Genomic DNA, 17,515 nt, shown 5'->3' on the forward strand with positions numbered 1-17,515 from the left:
TTCAATTTAGTGTTATCTGCTTGAAGACTCTAGTTGTTGTGCTTCAGTTCTTCCAGGGCCTCTTCCGTGGCTCGCAACTGAAGCTGCAATCGCTGCTTTTCCTCTGTCTCTTCTTGTAGAGCTTGATACATGTCCATCTTTTGGGACACTCTAAGCATGGTTTCATACAACTCTTTTTCATCCTCCATTGTTACATGTTCCATTGTTCACGTTCACAATTCATATCCATGCGAAGACTGCTCTGATACCAAACTTGATCCGAGTTGACTCAACTCTTGGATTTAACCAAGATCTTTTGCTTCCATGAGGTAGTTATAATTGAATTTTAACAGAGCATAAATTAACATATATGCATTCTTAAGAAAATGGAAACATAATGACAATCAGCAAATCATAGACATGAGACATTGATAACGGAGTTGGTCCTGTGTGGACTATGTCTCCGGGCCTGATGTCAAGATGGTGTTGGCTACTTCATTTAGTGCTCGAAATGGTGAAGATGTACATGGAATAGTTTTTTTGTCATACAAGGACATGTTCCCTCTACATGAGTGGCAAAGTCTCTCCACGAGACGTTCCTCTACAGGAACTATCACTCACAATAGACCTCCTATCAGCATGACATACTCTTACACATGGTGACAATGAGAATCCTGCCAACATGGCATCAAACAGATCACAACCAAAACACCCATGGTGAAAATGAGTATCCCACCATCATGGCAACAAAGGGATCTCAAACAAAACATACATAACAATCCATGATGAATACATCTCACATGAAATAGACACAAAGATTCTGCATCATACATGAAGTAGGAATCGAAACAACATACTACATCTCACATCAAATGATCAAAGAAGTACATGAAAAAAAACTTCGTGTACCTCAACTCTGATGTTAGATGAAGAATAGAATACTCAGATGTTGGATCTGAATGCACCATCAAAATAGTGTCGTTGAATGGTATAGAATCTATTGTCCACACTTTGAAATCTGACACAGTCACTCCAATCTGGAAAATGGCCAAAAAATAGAAGGCTCCGCTGCAGAAACTGACTACACCACTAAATTTGTGTCGTCGAGAGGTGTAAAATCGACTATCCATTTTCTGAATTCTGACACCAGCAAAATTTGGGCCTGTAGGAATATTTTAGATTCCCCCATGATTCTCGAAAGATTCCCTCCTCTAGGTTGATTGGAGATCTGCAACTCAAATCAGAAAACTGATCTCGCCATTGAAATCCTTGTGAAATTCTGAGAAGAATGAGTATAAAGTTGGCTACATTATGACTCTGGGAAATTTCAGCGTCTAAGGAATCTGGAAGATTCCTTCAGGATTTTCAAAGATTCTCCTCCATTGGGAATCTGCAAATCCATTGCTCAAAAGGCGAATCTGACCTCGCCATTGTGTTTTCTGCGAAAATCTATGAAAAATGACTGTAAACATGATTACATTCTGACAAAATAATTTTTTACCTCCCAGGGAATCTTTTTAACATCTTAAGATTCTCTGCAAAAATTATGTCTCGAAAATTGTGCCACCATTTTTCCTCCTCTGTGGACTGTGTCATGGTTCCACTGCTCCTCTGTTTCTCCATTTTTCTCTTTCTTCTCCATCCAATGCCTCCGTTCTCTGTGCTAATGAATTTGAAGGTTTAAATATAAATGGGTGGAGATATCAACAAAAAGGTCGTTGGGCCAATGGTAAAATTTGGCATGAAAAGCATGGGGTTGGATGATAAAATCCCACCCATGCCAAACTTGGGGTTTATTTTGACACATTAATAAATAAGCGTTGTGTAAAATAGTGGCATGGTTATAACATTTTTTTTTATTTAAATGTGGAGTGGAGTTGTTTGGGGTTGGTGTGAGGGCACCTGGGTGGTGGGCTGGCCACACCAGCTGGGCGAGTTCAAGCCCCGCCACCCTTGGAATTCATGTGAAAAGTGTTGTATGGAGGCAGGGGCGTGGGTCGGTCCAACATAGGTGGCTTGCCCACCGCCCATAAATAATGTGTTTTGGTTACATAATGGTTGGGGCCAACGGGGGTCATTGCCCATCGGCCATTTTTTTAATTAAACTTTTAATATATGGTTTTGGAGGGTGGCAGGGGTCATGGCCCGCCACCTCATATATATATATATATATATATATATATATATATATATATATATAAATGATCCTTTTTAACTTTCACGAAAATAAGGGATATTGGGCAATTTAAAGAGGCCATTAGTTCGCCCATTTTCGGGAGCTAAGTTTCCACGATGGTTGACGGTGAATTCGAAGGACACTTAAACCTGGCCCACTGCCCAACTTTGACTGACTCTATCTCCTCCATACGATCTCGGATTTGAATGTCGTACACAGCGTTGGAATCAGGGCGACGAGCACTTCGATCTAGTGCTGGCTTGGGAGGAATCTGACCACTTTGAATTTTGACCCTTTCTTAGCCCCCTTGGGTTTCTGCATGTGTCTTGAGACACTTGGATCAATCCTCCCCACTGAGGAGCTTTTGGTCCTCCAAAAGCATGAAAAGTAATCTGCAACTTCTCTGTACCTTGTCTGCACTTACAAGTGTCTGATAAGTCAGCCTTCCTTCTCCTTCATCTTTGTCCTTCGGAGCCATAGGCGATGAGCCGACCCCTGCAACCTCTGCAAACCTATAGTACATTGTTTTTTTTAGAATTACATGCTTGATTTACAAGACCAACTAATGACCCAAGCATCGCATACTTGCCACGAGTTTATAATACATACTCTATGGTCAAGTTTACATAAAAAAAGAAACAATACCCTAGCTATCAAAACAAGGCCAAAATATCATTGTTGCTTCAACAAGTGATGGAAAACACATCATCACCGCAACACATGATTTACAAAAAATAAGGCCAAACACTATTGTTTCTTTAGCAAGTGATGGAAACACAACATCACTTTCACAGTTTAAAATGAAACACAAAATAATGCCAGACATGATTCATTGTTGCTGCAACAAGTGATGGAAAACACATCATCACTTTTATAGTTTAAAACGAAACACATGATTTACAAAAGCATGGCCATGACAAACTAACATATATAGAAACCATTTTTCACTTATCAATGTGAATGGGTCATCCCCCTATGGTGGTTTTTCTTGTCGAACATATTTTTCAACCGATTCATGCATCGATGCTTTGTCTTTAAGGTGCTGCTCTGGATGGAGCCTCCAACATGCGGCCTTTTGATGACCACTTCTATTGCAATGACTACAATAAGTCTTCTTCCTCTAGATCTTCTTTACCTTTTTCTTTTCTTGTTGTGGAGAGGGTCTTTCACGCCTCATCCTTTTTCGTGTTGCCATTCTCTTCCAGCAATCAACAAATGTATGGTTATGTAAACCACAAAAGTACATGTTTTTCGATGCCATGTTTTACGTTCATCATTAACAACATGATTATAATTGAAATGAACATTCGAATATTGAGACTTGTTATACCTTTCCTTGCTGCCTCTGGCGTAATTATGGCGATGAGAGCTTGCCTCAGCTCTTTCCCCACAATGGGCACTACCATGGGATGATGGTGATGTGTTCCCATCATTCTCTTTACTCGATGATTTCAATGATGTCGTGGAAGCATCTGACACCTTTGAGCATTCTCCTTCGTTGTATACCAAGCCTCTAAATCGAGGTCTTTGCTCAACCTCTAATGGTTGAGTTATGTTGACCTAAAGATGATCTGAGGTTGTCATTGATGTCAACCAAAGAAGCACAAAGGATGACCCTGAACGTCCATGGCACATTGGGCATCATCATTCATGGTTTCTCATCTCATAACCATTATAGGAATACTCTACTCAAAAATATCTTTCTATCGGTACATCGCTCTCCTCGTAATTCCTCATGGTTTGTAAGTTATTCAAGATTAAAGTTAGTAACCCCAATTAGTGGGCTAAAACCCCATGGGGTTGTGGCATGGCATTTATCATTAATTTTTGTCATTGAATAGTCAATAATTAATAAATTTTTAAGCTCCTAAAATCCCTCTAACATTCTCTATAGAAGCCCCTCTCAACTCTATAAAAAGAAATCTCATATATCCTCCAAAAGTAGTGATCGTGGCATGTTTGCTATAACTTTATTTATGTGAAGTCTTAGATGTTGAAATTAAAACCCATTTGAGATGAAATATTTATGAACGTCGTGACCAACTTTCAGATCTTTGTTCACTATATTGTCTAATATATGATCTATGGGATTTAGGGTTTTAGTAGGCTCCCTAATTTCATCTCAAAGAGGTGACCTTGGGAAAATCGTCATAACTCTCTCTCTGAGAAGTGGATTGGAGTTTTGTAAAAAGTGGCAGATAGTGCACGGACTGTATTTTTCTGTGTATTAATTTTAGAGCCGAAGGAGGAAACAGTGACATGTGGCACACCGTACAAGTTCACTCTACTGAACTATTGCATAATTAGGCCATTGTGAGAGATTGGGTATAACGTTGCCTTGAAGAATCCAAATCAGACCTGTGGCATTGGAAAGAAGACTCGTAGGGATACTACAAGACCAAACATCACATATTGGGGATTTGAAATCACAGGGATACATTAGATTAAATATCGCGCTCCTAGAAGGCAAGAAAAACAACTAGATCAAGTGTTGTCAAGGGCTGCAAAGGACCAGACTTTCTAGGGCAGCAAAGAGCAAGGTGCAGCAATATGATGTAGTAGAGGTAAGCTCCAGGTAATTATCTTATGTATATGCATGTTCATATCTTAATTGCATTAGGTTCTTTGTATTCTAATTTGTTGGTTTTGTTTAGCACTGACATATGCTCTGCAGGATGAGGTAAGTTTTGCTATTATCATGTCATGGGTATTTCCTTGAAGACTTTTTGCAGGTATTATATATTCATCAAGAGAAGACTCAATGCATAATATAATGTTATAAAGAGTGAGAAAGGGTAGCATGACAAGAGCAGCAATCAAGGTGGTGCTAGGCTGGTGCATGAAGTCACCAACAGGTTCAAGCCTTTGAAAACTTCAAGGTGGTAGGGTGGTGCTAGGGTGAATTGTAGCTCATTAGGTGTTGGGGAATCCATTCAGTTGACTACTGAAGAATCTCGGGTGTTGGAGCGTCCATCCAGTGGGAGCTGGAGAAGAATTCTTGTATAGATTCTAGGAAGCTGGAGCTTTCTTTCCAATTGGAGTTGAAGATTAAAGAATTATTTGGAAAAGCGTTCAGGTGGTTTTTGTCCCGGAGGGGGTTTCCACCTTAAAAATTGTGTGCATTTGTGTTCCTTTTGTTTACTGCTATCATTGTACAAACACTAATAATAATTGAAGATTAACTAATGCTCTGAAAGATTAATAATAATACAAATTGAAAGGAATATTGATTCGCACCCCCCTCTCAGTATTTCCAACAAGTTATGCCTTGGCTATTAACACCAATTTCTTCTCCTTCCTTGTACCTCATCCTGGTGAGGAGCCTCAGGTTTGTCCCTGTAATTGGTATCTCCACATTTCCAATAGAAATTATACTATGTGAAGACGAAACTGAAGGGAAATCAACATCTTTTACCTCCACTGTTGAGTTGGAAAGAACTGATAAGGACTTCTCATCATCTGTTGTTGTTGGTTCGCTGGCTATCTTGGCGCATTCCCAAACTTCTTTCTCGACATACCCAAGTCCTTCCTGACAAGGTAATTCCTCTACTTTGATGGGGTTGACAATGCCTTGGCCATTAATGCCCAAGCCTTTTCCTTCATACCCCATTCTCTTCAGCAATTTGGAGCCAATTCTTGTGGTATGATTTTCAAAAACAACAAAATCATCATTAGGAAACATACATGAAGTCGAAGAATTGATTTTTACCTCAAAGGGGTCACGCTGCAGCTTTTACAATGCCTCGTCCTTAACTTGCAGTTGTCGTAGCAAACTTTGTTTCTCCTCTTTCTCTTCTTATAGAAGCATCTTCAATTCAGTGTTATCTGCTTGAAGACTCTTGTTGTTGCGCTTCAATTCTTCTAGGGCCTCCTCCGTGGCTCGCAACTGAAGCTGCAATCGCTGCTTTTCCTCTGTCTCTTTTTGTAGATCTTGATCCATGTCCATCTTTTGGGAAACTCTGAGCATGGTCTCGTACATCTCTTTGTCATCATCCATTGCTTCACGTTCCATTGTTCACACTCGCAATTCACATCCACACGAAGACTGCTCTGATACCAAACTTGATCCGAGTTGACTGAACTCCCGGATTTAACCAAGGTCTTTTGCTTCCGTGATGTACTTAGAATTGCATTTTAACATAGCATAAATGAAGATATATATGCGTTTAATAAAATGGAAACATAATGACAATCAGCAAATCATAGACATGAGACGTTGATAATGGAGTTGGTCCAGTGTGGACTACGTCTCTCGGCCCGATGTCAAGATGGTGTTGGCCACCTCATTAAGTGATGGAAATGGTGAAGATGTACATGGACTAGGTTTTCTGTCATACAAGGACATGTGCCCTCTACATGAGTGGCAAAGTCTCTCCACAGGACATTCCTCTACAGGAACTATCACTCACAATAGACCTCCTATCAGCATGACATACTCTTACACATGGTGACAATGAGAATCCCTCCAACATGGCATCAAAGGGATCGCAACCAAAACACCCATGGTGAAAATGAGTATCCCGCCATCATGGCGACAAAGGGATCTCAATCAAAACATACATAACAATACATGATGAATACATCTCACATGAAATAGACACAAAGGTTCGGCATCATATATCAAGCAGGAACCGAAACAACATAATACATCTCACAGCAAATGATCAAAGAAGTACATGAAAAAAACACTTCATGTACCTCAACTCTGATTTCGGATGAAGAATAGAATACTCAGTTGCTGGATCTGAATGCACCATCGAAATTTTGGCGTCAAATGGTATAGGATCTATTGTCCACACTTTGAAATCTGACACCATCACTCCAATTTGGAAAATGGCTGAAAAATAGAAGGTTCAGATACATAAATTGACTCCGCCACTGAATTTTTTTCATCGAGAGGTGTAAAATCGACTATCCGTTTTCTGAATTCTGACACCGGCAAAATTTGGGCATGTAGGAATCTTTTATATTCCCTTGCGATTCTCCAAAGATTCCCTCCTCTAGGTTGACTAGAGATCTACAACTCAAATCAGAAAAATGATCTTGCCATTGAGATCCTTGTGAAATTCTAAGAAGAATGAGTATAAAGTTGGCTGCATTCTAACTCTGTGAAATTTTAGCCTCCAAGGAATCTGGAAGATTCCCTCAAGATTTTCAAAGATTCTCCTCCACTGGGAATATGCAAAGCCACTGCTTAAAAGGTGAATCTGACCTCGCCATTGCGTTCCCTGCGAAAATATGAGAAACAAGATTGTAAACTTGATTACATTTTGACAAAATGAATTTTTACTTCCCAAGGAATCTTTTTAGCATCTTAAGATTCTCTGCAAAAATTATGTCTAGAAAAGTGTGCCATCATGGTTCTGCCTCTATGGACTGTGTCATGGTTCCACTTCTCCTCCGTTTCTCCGTTCCGCTCTTCATTCCTCATTTGATGCCTCTGTTCTCTGTGCAAATGAATTTGAAGGTTTAGATATAAATGGGCGAAGATATCAACAAAACAGTCATTGGGCCAATGGTAAAAATTGGCATGAAAAGCATGGGTTTAGGGGATCAAATCATGCCCATGCCAAACCTAGGGTTTGTTTTGGCGCATTAATACATAACCGTTGTGGAAAATAGTGGCGTGGTTATAACAAATGTTTTTTTATTTAAATGTGGAGCAAGTTGTTTGGGGTTGGTGTGAGGGTGCCCGGGCGGTGGGCTGGCCACACCGGTCGGGCGGGTTCAAGCCCCACCACCCTCGGAATTCATGTGACAAGTGTTGTATGGAGGTGGGGGCATGGGCCGGGTCCACCGGAGGTGGCCCTTCCACTGCCCATAAATAATGTGTTTTGGTTACATAATGGTTGGGGTCGGCGGGGGTCATGGCCCATCAGCGATTTTTTTAATTAAAATTTTAATATATGGTTTTGGAGGCTGGCGGAGGTCATGGCCTGCCACCTCATTTATATTTTTTTAATTTTTTTTCGTTATATAAAAAAAATGATCCTTTTTAACTTTCACGAAAATAAGGGATATTGGGCAATTTAAAGAGGCCACAAGTTCACCCATTTTCAGGAGCTAAGTTTCCATGCCGGTTGATAGTGAATTTGTAGGACACTTAAACCTAGCCCACTACCCAACTTTGACTGCAACTTTGACTGGCTATATCTCCTCCATACGAGCTCAGATTTGAGTGTCGTTCACACCATTGGAATCAGGGCGACAAGCACTTCGATCTAGTTCTAGTTTTGGAGGAATATGACCACTTTGAATTTTGACCTTTTCTGAGCCCCCTTGGGTTTCTGCATGTGTCTGGAGCCACTTGGATCACCTAAACTCTCGCTTTAACATATATCCCACTACATGTACTCAATTAAATGCATAGTTTGTATGTTTACCATAAGCCGCATTTTACCCTATTGCAACGCTTCATTCATAAACGTGGGTGCCATCCAACAAGGTTATTGATCCTACCCACGAGTGTTAAGTACCTAGACACTGTTCTTGGTGTGGACCCAGGATCTAGTCTAGAAGTGTCTGTGATCTATGTCACCTTGACAGATGCTTCAATTTATCATTAAATGCAGGTTAGAACACAGTCTTAAATTAGAAGTGCACATAATGGTCTGCAATTGTTCAAACCTAAGAAAAAAGAGTAAATCAACAAATTCATGCTACAACCTCTCCTTCTATCAATGATGTCAACAAGCTCTGAATTGGCCCCTGCCTCATATTTCTTACTTTTTGTGGGAAACTATTGAGTAAATAGTGGTAATGATTTTGAGGAAGAATTATTTTCCTAGTAGTGGGTAGAAGAAAGGAAATTTTGGAATCTGATTCATCCTTTGTACTTGAATTCTGATCCCATGGTTCAAGTTTTCCAATTTTGAGCCTTGACATATTTGTTTTTCATAACGTATTTGAAATTGACATTTTGGATCTCACACATTTCTATCAATATGTATTATTTTATATAAATTCTTCCGATCAATGCTTGCAAATAACATCATATGGACCGTGACATCAATGAAGCATATATGTCTCACATGTAATGAGGGTAGTTGTTGGCCAAGCAACCTTGAAGTGGGGGGTATCTGACCTTTTAGAGTGACTCAGGTCTTACTCCAGGCCCTATCTTCATTAAATGGCTTGCTTACATAAACATGCCAGTCCACAAGAGGTGAATGGTGAACATCTACTGGATATATTCCTCATGTCTTCTCAGGGCTCTTTTAAATTTCAGTATGCCTGTCTTTGTTTTCCATATTTTTTAGAACCCATGAAGAAATAAATAATAGGAAGAGGTTCTCCATCCTACATGAATAATAAAGAAGTTACAGGTACCTTGTACTTCCACCAAAAACTGGAATTTGTGTTAAATTCTTTGGCATGAGTATCTCCAGAAGAAACCGAACATACAAATTTCCAGAAAATATACATACACAACAAATAGATAACTTGGGTTCAAATATGGTGTTGGATACAGGGAAACCAAAGACTATAATATAAAGACTACACACATCTCACTAGACCATAAACATTGACAGATTCTATTTGACTTTGATATAACCAAATGTGCTACAACCAGATGTCACTTGCATATGATATAATCAAATCATAAATCTAGACAAACAACTCAAAATTCATCATGTTTCCATATATGCAGAAGTTGAAAACTCCAAACCACCACTAATTCATTATCCCACCATGCTTATAGCCACAATCAATAGGATAGGACTAAGGTAAGAGTATGCATGCTGAAATAATGGGAGAATGTCCTTGCTAGTCCCATTGTCTTGTGAGATGATCAATGTGTTAGATAGAGATTCATGTGAGAATTAATGGGGGTTCTACGTGTTGTTACCAAAACTTAAAGACTTTGGGAATGTAACAAAAAGATCTCCCCCATATTTCTCCAATTCACCTATGCTTAATGAAGTGGCTTTCTTTGCCCTTGGATCAACTTCCAAGTTGAGGGCACACAACACATGATAAAATCAAATTTTGAGGTGGTTGTTGGCCTCCTTTTTAACAAGCAATGACGTTGCAAGCCTTCTATTCAAGGGAGATGATTTCCCTAACATTGCTTTAATGACCAAAATGGAATCTTGAATAATTATCAAGGATCTAACATTGGATTCCTTGCATGGAGAAAGCCTAGTAGGAATGTATAAGCTTTCGGTTGTTTGTTTGGAAGAATTTGTTTTTTTGCACCTTAGGGGATAGATCTGGTTTTGCTTGTCACCAATATTTGAGTGATAGTACTTTCGAAATGATTTTGATTGATGTATAGTGGAACGTTATGTTTTTCTTGGGTTGATAAATATGTGTTCGTTATGACTTAGTTTACTCTCTGTTTTTCAATTCATTTTTAGATATCTCAATTTTTGTTTGTTTTGATCATTTTGGCTTGGGAGATAGAGTCCCTATCAGTTACATTCCATGGTCATGAGTTGATTGTTGATATAGAGCTTGAACTAAATTATGGAAGGTAACATACATATTATTATCTATTGGGTTCATGTTTATTTACTTTTATTTTTTCCTTTTGTTATCCATAATTTGAATGGTTTTCCTTTAATAATTAATTTTGCTGGCTATTAGGCGTTATTGATTACTTGGGCTTAACGGATGTGGTGAATCTACACTCCTTACTGCTTTAGGATGTCAGTAGCTTCCCGTACCAGATCATATGTACAATTATCATTTGACCAGGGAAATATAAGCAATTCATATGCCTACACTTCAGGCTATGATAAACATTGACGAAAAGAAGTTAAAACCCGAGGAAGAAGTTGAGGCTATAGCTACACAAGTATGTCAAAATTTGGAAATTTAGAAATATATCACCTTTATTTTTTTATTGAGCTGCATTTAATTTTTTAGATGGTTAATATTTTCTACGGTTTTCAAAATTTCTTACATCCTTCCAATTGGTTTTGAGATATTTTATATACTCATGAAATGGATTATAAAATATTATTTTTGCTATGGAAAAATGAAATGGATTATAAAATCTTATTTTCTTTAATTATCAGTCTAGGATAATGGAGGTGGAGAGGCATTAGATCGAATATATGAACATATAGAATCCTTGGATGTTGAAACAACAGAAAAGTGAGCTGCTGAAATTTTATTTGGCTTAGATTTTGATAAAAAACAATGCAAGTGAAAAAGAAAAGTGACTTCTTTGGCGGTTGGCATATGTGAATAGCTCTGGCATGAGGGTTATTCATGAATCCTACAGTTTGTTTACTAGATGAACCTACAAATAATATTGGTGGGTATTTGTTTTATGTGTTGAGAGTGCATTTAATGATTTTATGTTCGAGGTTTTTCATAGTCCCTTTCAGAAATTATAGATCTGATGGTGTTGTGCCATGTGGTTTGAAGATCTTGAATTTGACTAGTAGATCCTTGACTTCCAATGAAATATTAGAAACCCTTTTATTTCAAATGTTATTGTATATATATTCGAAGGGTAAAAAAAACCCAAAACATTATCAACGTGCGCTTGCACCTCTTGCTGCAAATGCCAGTTTATTATATGTTTTTTTTTCTTTCGATTTGTTTTCACATGTTATCTACAACCTAGGCTTTTTAGCATGTAACTTAGTTGGCATGATTGTGCCTAAGTTTTTCCTGAAGGTTGAATACTAAGTTCCTAAGGTGTTCTTTTCTATGGTGAAGTTTTATTTGCTTTGTTTATACGAGTCATTTGGACACATAGTGGCCACTATCGCCGAACTGAAGAAAACTTGTTTGAGTTTCTTGCTTTTTTGGGGGGGAATGGCCTTGACATTTTTGATGTTGAGGTATATGTCGTATAAATCCTTTATAGTCTATTTTATATTCTAGTGTTCAACATCTTTCATGTCTTATACTTTGCATTGTATCTTCTTTCATTTTCAGAAGAGGAACTCAATATTGATGGAAAAAGGCATGAATTGAAGAAAGAGGAGAATAATAACACTAGAGCGACAAATGCAGAAAGATAGAGAGAAAATAACTGGTCTAGTGATACCCTTAAAGTCAATATATCACATGAGACACATGCATAAAAATTGATGGTCAAGTATTTAAAGTTGGTGAATTCACTTGCAATGCCTTGGCAACACAATGATAATGTTTTGAAGCGATGAAACAATATTTCATGTGTAAATTGTAGTCCAACCAATATTACGTGGGAAACTCATTGTAATACTTGACATTTCATATAATATAATTTATGTGGTTGAAATTATTTATAGTTGTACTTGATATTATTTAGTGTTGTAATTACCATATGTAATTTTGCGTTTTCATATTAGATGAACATGCACATTGTATGACATTTTCCTAATTTAGTCACAAAATCATACTAATTAATTTATGTTGATTAATAATGAACAACTAAAATCAATCTAAAACTACTAAATTAGTAGTTTATATTGATTAGTTATGAACACAAATAAAATGAATATACAACGACTAAATTAATCCTTTATAATGATTATTAATGAAATTAAATAAAATGAATATAAACTACTAAATTAGTCGTTTATATAATGAATATGAAACTACCAAAAAAGATAAATGACTATTGTAAATGATAAATTTGTGATTACGAATGACGACTAAATTTTGCATATATATAACTATTAGTAGCTAATTTACAATATCTTATAACATAACTCAAATTCAGTCATAATTATTTGGTCATTAATTAGTTTCAAACAATGACTAAAATTTGTATATATATGACTATTAGTAGCTAATTTATAGTATCTTATAACGCGACCAAAATTTTGGTCATATTTCTTTGGTCATTAATTGGTTTTCTCGTGTGATCATGTAGTAGTATATTTTGTTGTATATTTGGTCATTAATAGTTGCAATTAATGAATAAATCAATGACTAAATTAATGACCAAATTAATGACTAAATATACTACTAGAAGATAAAATTGAGACAAACAATTAATGACTAAGCAAAATAAGACTAAAAGTTAGTCGCATTATAAGATATTGTAAATTAGGCACTATTGGTCACTGACTGAAAAATGGTCATTTGTATGCAAATTTTAGTCCTTTTTTTGGTAACTAGTTAGCCATTTTGTACTGGTGGATAGTGAACGGTCAGGCGAAACAAATATTGAGGTGAAAATACCACCAAACATGGTCATAGATCGAAGCACTAATAAATTGGCCTCTAGAAAGATAATCAATGGTTGGGATAAGATATGAAAGGATTATATGTAGGTCAAAGTTGATTCCAAGGAAAGGAGGTTTAGAGAAAATCAAGATAGAATGGAATCCATCTAGGAGTAGTAATATGTTGTGCAAGTGCCATTGAATGTCAAGGAGGTGAACCTAGACATGGCATAGGCTTTGGACATGCTACCACTAGGGCTTTTGGAAGTGTTGGAGGAGTTGTGGGGGCATGTGGAGCTTATAAGAAAGTTGAAAGGTTAGAGTGGGCAAGTATCTCCTTACACAGGCTAAATGGATGACCCACCTTTTACAGTCTAGCTATATTATGTAATGCTAGTTACTATGATTGGAAAGTAGAGAGAGATCATGTGACTCATCAAAGGCTACATCAAAATCATTGTGTGCAGTAGAAACATTTTGACTAAAGATGCATTGAAGGAATCTTTGAAGCTCAAATATTGGAAGTCACATGGAGAGAGAATGTAATTTATTAGTAAGTTGATTACACTTTTATTGAGTAGGCATGGGTGGTGCTAACAACAGGTTGAGGAGTGAAATTTTTCACAAGTTTTGATATTAGAATAACAACTTACATGAAAATCCATGAAAATGGAGAATCACTCGTGTGCCTATGATAATGGTAGTGAATGGGAGCATTAATGTCTATAGTTATTGGTTAGGGATCCATGTCCAAATATTGTTATGAGAATGGTAATAAACATACTTGAAACAATAACATTGGTAGAAAAAAGTGTATTGTTCCTTGGAAGGATGCCAAATGAATATTTAGGTGATTATGACAACAATACATGTCAATGAGTGATTTTGCAATAGGAATGAGGGCTACAATGTGTAGGAGTAGTTCATGGAATGTGACAAAGAAGGCAACTAGATCAACAAGGATCAATTCCTAAGGTATTGGTCATGGAATGTAGACTCATAGACTAATCATAACCATCGATGTTGTACTTGGAGAGGAGAGCATTGAGTATGAGGAAACAAGAAGGTGTTGCTCGTAAAGGTGGATAATTTGAATACTGTTGCAGATGCATTAAAAAAATCTATGGGAACTAAGAAGTTCTCCTGGTGTAGAGAATCAATGGGCATGACTTCCCTCGAATGTTAACTATGTACTCTTGTGGCCCCCTATGTGTAAAGGAAACAACAAGTGGGGAAATCTTGAGTATGTGTTACTTTGCTTGAGCAACATATATGAACTACAGACATATGGGCAGTCATAAGGGGCTTCCAACCCCCCTTGTTTGAGGGGTAGGTAGTGGGCTGGAGCCACCCTGTATGGGGTTTATGGAAATGCCATGAAAAATAAAAAGAGTAGTATTTTGCATCCATTTTTTGGTGGTTTTTATCACACGATTTTTGTTTTTAGTGGTTTTTGAGTGCATGGTGGGTTTTCTCATGGTTTTGTGGATTCATTCAAAGAAACTATGCTTGTATTCTAATATAGGGTTAATGGATAGAGGGTTTATGAATGATACAACATATACATATTGTATTATAACATTGTAAATAATATCTAAATGAAAAAAAAAATCTTATTTGTTTCGTAGTTTTTTTATTTCTAGTATAAAATCTCTATGTTGATGTGTGAGTGTTTTCCATTTAACATTTTCTATTTGAGTTAAAATATGTTTGCATGAATTATTAGTGGAAGTTTGAAACCTACGCACTAGAGTGAATAAAAAATATTGTAGTTAGGATAAGATATTGGGGAGAGGAAACTAAATCACTCCTCATAGTCATTTCACATCGAGACATAGTGATTGAAATTTATATTTCCTTAAAATCCTTTCTTTTGGACATAGCCAAAACCAAATTTGTAATAGGCATGCTCTTTAGAGTGAGTAATGTTGAAGTTTGGACCAAAGATGTGATTGCAAGAAATTTCATTTTTTCTACTTAAGATCCCCTAACTTATTGATTTCAACTTGAAGGAAAACTATTAACCGACTATACTACTATGAGGAGGTAGTTTAGCTATGTGTCATTACCCACATGTCTACTATAGAAGTAAGGGCACTTGACATAGAACTATACAATCTTATGGTACCTTCACTACTCATTGTCCCATAGTTCTCATTGTCCCTTTTGTACCATTACTCATCTATGCAAGAGACATTGTCCCCCATATTACTGCTTTATTAGAAGGCCCTTCCCAATAGACTAAGACTTGTTGATATAGACACACATAAATCACTTGTTGCACCACCTAAGCACATAGTAATTATTCATTACATTTCCTTTCCATAAGAGATTAGGAGAGGATGATTTTAGTGGGGAATTATTAATTATATTTCCTTTCCATAAAACTTTACCAGAGGATGATTTTCGTGTTAGCTCTAGGGAGAACAAGAGGATCCCTAGATGTTGTACTTGTGTATGTGATTGATACATGTTTGAGAATGTTAATTTTCGCAGAGCAGTAAAGTAGAATTGTGTCTCTTGATTTAGATTAAATTTCTTGAGCAATTGCAATTCTATCACCATATTTCTACAAGATCAATTAATTTTGATTCTAAAATGGGCGAATCAACAATTTCTATATTATAATAAACTAATACAATAAAAATCTTTAAAATCCCTAACCTAGATTTATATTTCACCAGTGTAAGAAACAGTTTGCACATAACATATTTTACAAAAAAAATCTCATCCTTAAGATCAATTAAATTATTATACTTACAAAATTAAGTAAAGAAATTACAACTACAAAAAAGAAAACCATATAACCATATAAAATGATGGTTGGTAAATCTAGCTAGCATTTACAATTCCTCCTCATCTCTAACAACTATACTTTTATTTACCTATGCTAAATTAAGTAATGTCCATTATTGAATTATAATTTTAATAAATAAGCAATATATACACACGTGAACTCCATAAATAAGATTATATTAAAAAAATTATAATAATTCCTTTTTCCATTAATATATTAAATGAGGAAAAATTTAAACATTTATTATTAAGTAAAAATGATTAATGATTAAAAAACATTATAAAAATAATAGCAATTCCAATATCTGATTTTCTTTTAACTTCTCAAATCAAGGAATGTGATATTTCCATTTCAATATTCTCACGTGTCCTTTTATGTTATATTCATTTTCATTTAGATGGAAAAAATTTGTGTACTCCTCGAAAGCTCTCTAAAGACAATGATGAAAGTTTTGCCACTCCGAACACTCTGCCATGCGATTTTCTACGAATCTCATATAGTGCCTTTACAAGCACGTGACGTGTTAGCCAATAAACGAATAGTTCCAGGCGGGTCAATACACCTAAAATTCGTCGAAACTTTCTCGCCCAACTGCCATGTGTGCTATACCTACACCATTGAAGTGTTACATGACTTTTCACTATACTTATCTATAATATATATTTTTTAATGCGATATGTGTATTAATCCTTTAAAGTCATATGTACTATAATTTTATTTTATCTAAAAAATTGTTAATATTTTTATTAATATTAACCATGTTTACTTGCAATTTTACAAGATTGGATATTTATGAAAGAGAAATATTTAATATATATATCTAATATAATACTAAAAACTACTATATAGAGATAACAATAAACATAGTATTTCTAGGTGTATTTTGAAATAGATTTTATATTTGCACTGGTGAACTCTAAATTGTATATTTTATATAGGTAAGTGAAACTAAAACCGACTTATTAAAATACAAATTATTAGCAACAATAAATTAGTCTGAAGGATGAAAAAGTTGAAAAAATTCAATAAATTAGTCTGAAGGACGAAAAAAGTTGAAAAAATTCAAATTCTCTAATGATGCATGAGGATTTGAATTAAACTTTTGAAATGATTGGAAATTGTTTTTGTAATGCACAAAAATTTGATTCATAAAATAGTAAATTAGTCTCAAGCTTGAAAATTTTGAAAGGAGTCAAATTATTTGTATGATGCATGAGGATTTGATTTAAAATTTTGATTTATTAGTATTGATGGTCAAAATCGAAAAGGACTACCATGGTCTCAAGAGACCAAGTGCTTTCCAAAAAGCATACTCTTAACAGTGTATCTTTGCAGTGAGCATTTTCAAGAAATCTCTTACCAAGATGTTGGTGCCCTTTTATTCCATGGAAGAGAGACTTCAAAAGGCCCAACTGGAGGTTTGGAAATTTATTGTATTTGTGAAGG

The sequence above is a fragment of the Pinus tabuliformis genome, chromosome X (genome assembly GCF_031772625.1).
Source record: "Pinus tabuliformis cultivar Carrire ecotype Pingquan chromosome X, CPIR1, whole genome shotgun sequence".
In the NCBI taxonomy this organism is placed as follows: domain Eukaryota; kingdom Viridiplantae; phylum Streptophyta; class Pinopsida; order Pinales; family Pinaceae; genus Pinus; species Pinus tabuliformis.